The sequence below is a fragment of the Myotis davidii genome, unplaced genomic scaffold (genome assembly GCF_000327345.1).
Source record: "Myotis davidii unplaced genomic scaffold, ASM32734v1 scaffold1325, whole genome shotgun sequence".
Taxonomy (NCBI): Eukaryota; Metazoa; Chordata; class Mammalia; order Chiroptera; family Vespertilionidae; genus Myotis; species Myotis davidii.
Genome location: NW_006296289.1, coordinates 40425 through 47077, shown reverse-complemented (window position 1 = coordinate 47077; position 6653 = coordinate 40425). Strand labels below are relative to the sequence as shown.

General features: G+C 38.5%; 1 long non-coding RNA gene across 1 annotated transcript in view; it reads right to left on the bottom strand.

The window, feature by feature from the left end:
* LOC107184319 overlaps positions 1-6653 on the bottom strand; it is a 26195-nt gene that overhangs the window by 8039 nt on the left and 11503 nt on the right. Inside the window, exon 2 of the long non-coding RNA XR_001515134.1 lies at positions 3974-3976. This is a non-coding gene — a long non-coding RNA (uncharacterized LOC107184319). The remainder of the gene's footprint in view (positions 1-3973; positions 3977-6653) is intronic.

Below are 6653 nucleotides of genomic sequence, written 5' to 3'. Positions count from 1 at the left end.
TATTGTTGAATTTTAAGAGTCCTTTATATATTTTGCATAGTGGTCCTTTATCATATATGTCTTTCGCAAATATTTTCTCCCAGTCTTTGGCTTATCTTCTCATTTTCTTGACCATATGTTTTTTCAGAGCAGAAGTTTTAAATTTTAATGAAGTCAATTCTTTGTTTCATAGATTGTACCATTAGAGTTGTATCTAAAGAGGCATTGCCATACCCAAGGTCATCCAGATTTTTTCCCCTGTGTTATCTTCTAGGAGTTTTCTAGTTTTACATTTTACATTTATGTCTATGATCCATTTTGAGTAATTTTTTTAAAGTATATTTTATTGATTTTTCACAGAGAGGAAGGAAGAGAGATAGAGAGTCAGAAACATCGATGAGAGAGAAACATTGATCAGCCGCCTCCTGCACATCCCCCACTGGGGATGTGCCCGCAACCCAGGTACATGCCCTTGACCGGAATCGAACCTGGGACCTTTCAGTCCACAGGCCGACACTCTATCCACTGAGCCAAACTGGTTTCGGTAATTTTGAGTAATTTTTGTGATTGTGTCAGGTCTATGTTCAAATTCTTTTTTTTTCTTTCTTTCTTTTTTTTTTTTTTTTCATTTGGGTGCCCAGTTATTCCAGCACTATTTGCTAAAAAGACTATTCTGTTCCATTGTATTGCCCCCCACCCATGTCAAAGATTAGTTTACTGTATTTTTATGGGTCTATTTCTGGGCTGTTTATTATGTCCCATTGATCTATTTGTCTATTCTTTCACCAATTCCAACCACACAGTCCTGATTACTGTAGCTTTATACTCAAGTTTGCAGCTGAGAGTGCCAGTCCTGTGATTTGCCCTTCAGTCTTACGTTAGCTATTCTGAGTCTTGTGCTTCTCTAGATAAACCTTAAAATCAGTTTATCACTATCTACGCAATAATTTGCTGGAATTTTAATTGGGATTGAATTGAATCTATAGATGTAGTTGGAAAGAACTAGCATCTTCAGTCATCCTACACATGAAAATGAAATATCTCACTATTGATTTAGTTCTTCATTGATATATTTTATCAGAGTTTTATAGTTTTTCCTCATATAGATTTTGTACATATTTTGTTAGATTTATACCTATTTTATTTTGGCGTGGGGGGGGGTACTCATGTAAATGGCATTGTGTTTTTAATTTCAAATTTTGCTTGTTCAGCTGGTACACAAGAAAATGATCAACTTTTGCGTATTATCCTGTATCCTGCATTTTTGCTACAATTTTATCTTTAGGAGTTTTGTTGTTGATTATTCCAGATTTTCTAGACAGCCAAGTCATCTGAGAATAAAGAGGGATTTATTTTTTTTCTGCCTATAATGTATATATTTTATCTCCTTTTCCTTAATTCATTAATTCATTAATCAGAACTTCCAGTAGGATGTTGAAAAGCAGTGGTGACAGGGACAACCTTGCCTTGTTCTTAATCTTAGTGGAAAACCTTGAAATTTCTCTCCATTAAGTATGATGTTAGGTGTATGTATTTTGTAGATGTTCTTTATGAAGTTGAGAAAGTTCTCCTCTAATCTTTGTTGCTGATAATTTTTATCGTGAATTGCTGTTAGATTTTTTCAAAATTGTTTTCCTGTATTTATTGATATAAATCATGTAATTTCTCTTCTCTAGCCTATTGATGTGATGGATTAAACTTGCTGATTTTCAAATGTTAAATCAGCCTTGCATACCTGGGATAAATCCCACTTGGTCATGGTGTGTAATATTTTTATACATTTTAAAATTTGAATGGCTAATCAAATTGGTGATTTTTGCATATATGTTTATGGGAGATGTTGATCTGTAGTCTTCTTGTAATGTCTCTGGTTTTGGTATAACAGTAACACTGATTTCATAGAATGAGATAGGCACTACTCCTTCTGCTGAGATTGCAGAGAATTGGTATATTTTCTCAAATATTTGATGGGACTCACAGTGAACCCATCTAGGCATGGTGCTTTCTACTTTGGAAAGTTATTAGTGGTTAATTAAGTTTCATTTATAGATATAAGTTTATTCTTCTTGTGTGGGTTTTGGCAAACTCTGTGTTTTGAAGGGTTGAGCTATTTCATCCAGAATATCATATTTGTAGACATGTAGATGATCATAATATTTTACAATTATTTTTAAACCTCACTTTCGGATATTTTTATTGATTTTAGAGAGAGGTAAAGGGAGAGGGAGAAAGAAATATCCATGTAAAAGAGAAACATCAATCAGATCAGTTGCCTCCTATAGGCACCCCAACCAAGGATTGAAACTACAACCTGGGTATGTGTCCTGATGGGAATGAAACCCGTGACCCTATGGTGCAATGGGATGATGCTCCAATCAATTGACCCACACCAGCTATGGTCAACTATTAACTTATTTTTTAGTGTTCTCTATTTGACTGCTTAAAATAGTATAGTTACATGACAATTGAGGAAATTACTAAATTAATAAATATTGTTCCCTAACCTCCTATATTTTGAAAATTGCTATGAATAAAGGCAGATCAAACACAAAATATGAGAAAAAAAGTTAGAACATTTAGTCCCTTTCCTTGATTCCATAAAATGACAACAAGAACAGAATATTAGGCATTAAGCATGGTCCTTGTATCATTTATTAATAAATATTTATATTTTCCTATTTGATAGAAGTTTGTGGTCAGGTGAATGAAGATGGTGATGGACGAGGTGGAAGGTGAACTAGCCTTCTCTCAGCCCCAAACTGGAATTAAAACTAAATTATAAAATAATCAACCAGAATAACCAATTGAATCCAAGCCGAACAGAAGCCTTAGAGCCAAGGATTTACAGAAGTCACATCAAGGCTGGTAGACAAAGCTGAGGCATAAGGACAGCTGCCCCACTGCCCAGGGTGGCAACTGAGTATCTAGAGGGATATGTCAACTATAAAGATTCCCCCTGAGGAGAGTGGGGATCTCAACCCCTCACCACGCTCCCCAATCTACAGTAACCTAAGGGTACTACACAAACTCCACTATCCTGATCCCCTGTCACTGTGCCAAAGCTTATTCCTGCGAAGGAGTCTTCTGCCTGAGTCTGTGGTATAGACTCTTAAAGGGATCTTGAGAACGAACCAGTGAGAATCAGAGGCAGAGCTGTGTGACTCTGGGGAAGAGACCATTTACCCTCCCTGCCCACTGCAAGGCCAGGAGAACCCAGCCTATAAATATAGTAGCTCAGCCTATCGGCAGCCCTGCCCTATATGACAATAGCAGCACAGTCACCTGCCTGCTAGAGTGGCCTTCATCCATCATTGCAAACAGAGTAGTGGTGTCAGAACCCCCCATGGGGGACCCACTAACCCCATCATGGGAGAACCAATAGCTTTACCCTTATGAGTCCTGGTAAACATGCCTGGCTGAACTTGAACCACTCAGTTTTGCCAGTAGGGTTTCCCAGTGCAGAAGACTATTCAAGAGGTCTGGGCGGACTCTGGAAAAAACTGAGTTGTTGGTTCTTGGGAGGCACATTCTTTTCTGTGCACTCCAAACCAGTGTCATTACTGTACAGAGCCCTCCCTTTACATGGCCAAACCTTGATTGGTGTGTCCCTGATAAACACTGCTGGCCTCACCCTGAGACCTGGTCCCACTACAAAGGTCCACAGGCACAAAGAAGCGGGTGGCTGATCTTGGTGTACCCTGAGACTGTAGCTAAGTGGCCTCAAACTCAGAATGGACACGAATTTTGAATCTGTATCAATCTGGTGAACATCATTCACCCCTACCTGATTACTCACTGAGAGATTCCCTCAAGAAAATTATGTCCTGCCAGAGGCTCTATAAGTAACTTAGCTTAACAGACAACTAACAAGGGAATATTTGAGGAGCTTTGGCCCTTTTGCTGACCTGCCCCTAGGCTTGGGGCTGGTGAAAACTGGCCTTCGTGTATAGCTGGGCCCCCACCACAAACACTCAGGACCAGCAGAGACAGCCACAAACTGCAGATCACTTTGTATCTCCAAACAAGTAGGCCAGGGCCCATTACTGGTAGTACTTGACACTGAACAGCATGGGAAAGCCTGAACCAATGGGCCCCAGAACCAACACAACCAGGGTTTCAGACTACATCAGAGCACAACCCAATTGCATCCTCAAGTAGCGCACACAAAGGTAGATCTCAACAGACACCAGATCCTGTTGAGGAAAATTCAGCTTTATGGAGCCAGTCCCCACACAGCAACTCACATATTGATCTCAGGGTTGATCCTCATTGGCAGCAGAAGGGCAACCCCACCCATGGATGGGCCAACAGCAATTAAGGCTCAACTATAATAGGAGTGTTCACATATCCCAAACAGGGGACATTCTTGGAGCACCGAGGCCAGGCTATTAGATAGACTATGCCTCGGAGCCCCACAAGACACCCACTACATAAGATCACCACACCAAGGCACAGCAGAGCCACCTAATACAGAAACAAATACAGAAAGGCAGTCAAAATGGAGAGGAAAAGAAACATGCCTCAAATGAAAGAACAGAAAGCAGCACTAGAAAAAAACCTAAATGAAATGGAAGCAAGCTACCAGACACAGAGTTTAAAACAGTTGTTATAAGGATGCTCAAGGAACGTATAGAGAACTGCAACAGCATAAAAAAAGACATATAAATCATAAAAAGGAGTCTCAACTGAAAAATACGCTATAAGGAATCAATAGCAAGCTGGATGGAGCAGAGGACCAAATCAGAGATTCAGAAGACAATGTAGAAGAAAACACCAAATCAGAACAACAAAAAGAGTAAATAATTTTTAACAATGAGGATAGTCTAAGGAACCTCTGGAACAATATGAAGTGTAACAACATCTGCATCTTAGGAGTACCAGCAGAAGAGAATGAGCAAGGAATCTAGAACAGGGATGGCAAACTTTTTGACTCGAGGGCCACAATGGGCTCTTAAACTGGACCGGAGGGCCGGAACAAAAGCATGGATGGAGTGTTTGTGTGAACTAATGTAAATTCAAAGTAAACATCATTACATAAAAGGGTACGGTCTTTTTTTTTTTTTTTTTTTTTTTTTTAGTTTTATTCAGTTCAAACCGGCTGGATCTGGCCTGTGGGCCGTATTTTGCCCATGGCTGATCTAGAACATATTTGAAGAAGTAATGCTGAAACTCCCCTAACCTGGTGAAAGTAAAGTATACACAGTTCCAAGAAGTGCAGAGTCCTAAACAAGATGAACCTAAAGAGGCCCATACCAAGACATCATAATTAAAATGTTAAAGGTGAAAAACAAAGAAAGAATTTTAAAGACAGCAAGAGAAAGTGTTAGTCACTCAAAAGGGAGCTCGCAGAATACTATCAGCTTATTTCTCCACAGAAACATTTCAGGCCAGAAGGGATTGGCATGAAATATTCAAAGTGATGAAAAACAAAGAACCTACCACCAAGACTACTCTACTCAACAAGGCTATCATTCAAATTGAAGATGAAATAGAGAGCTTCCCATACACAAAAAAGCTAAAGTAGTTCATTACCACCAAACCAGTTTTACAAGAAATGTTAAAGGATTCTCTTTATGAAGTGGGGTGGGGAGAAGACAGAAAATAAGGGAGAGAGAGAGGAACATAGTTTTAAAGAATAGAATGGCAATAAATACATACCTAAAATAATCAATTTAAATGTAAATCACTTAAATGGTTCAATCAAAAGACGTTGAAACGATAAGAAATAAGATCCATATATATCTTGTCTACAAGAGTCACACCTCAGAATGAAAAAAAAAATACAGACTGAAAGTAAAAGGATGGAAAAGGATATTCAAATGGAAACAAAGAACAACAAAAATGGGGGAGCAGTACTTATATCAGACAAAATAGACTTTAAAATAAAAACAATAATAATAGATAAAGAATAACACTACATAATGATAAAGGGAGCAATTCAGCAAGAGGTTAGATAGAACTTTTATAAACATTTATGCACTCAATATAGGAGTACCTACATATATAAAGCAAACCTTCATGTGCATAAGGGGAGATATCTAAGAATGTTTTTTGTTACAATTTTTCTTATATGAGCCATATAATAATATTTCACAGTTTTAGAGCATGGTACACTTAAGGGCCAAATATGAGACTATCACCATTATTCCCACAACACATATATGTTCAAGTGTGCACACCCACACACACATACACACATATATCACACACATTTTATGCAGCTTTGTATCCATATTCCCTTTGTCCTCCCTTAGTGAAGACCACTGGCTGCCTTAATAAAATCAAACCTAGAGCTCCTAAGCTTGGCTATAGCCACACAGGGAGAGAACTCTGGACCTTACATACTGTTAACGTACCCTGCGAATCACACAAGGACGCCTGAAGAAGTCAAATTAAGGAGTCACATTTATTTCAAATCCAGGACTACAAGGGGGCATTTTGCTCTCTCAAATCTCGTAGTGGTTACATAGCCCCAACACCAGATTTATGAAGGCAAAAATCACAAAGGTATTGATTACATCTTGGGGTTTGGAATGAGGAACCTGGTTTGCAAAAAAAAATAAAAACCAGTTTGTTACAGAAGCTAGATTGAGCTGATTAGTTACCTACAAAGATTAATTATAGTTTCGGGTCTTGGGACCACTGAGTAAACGGAAACACATTATCTGGAGCCA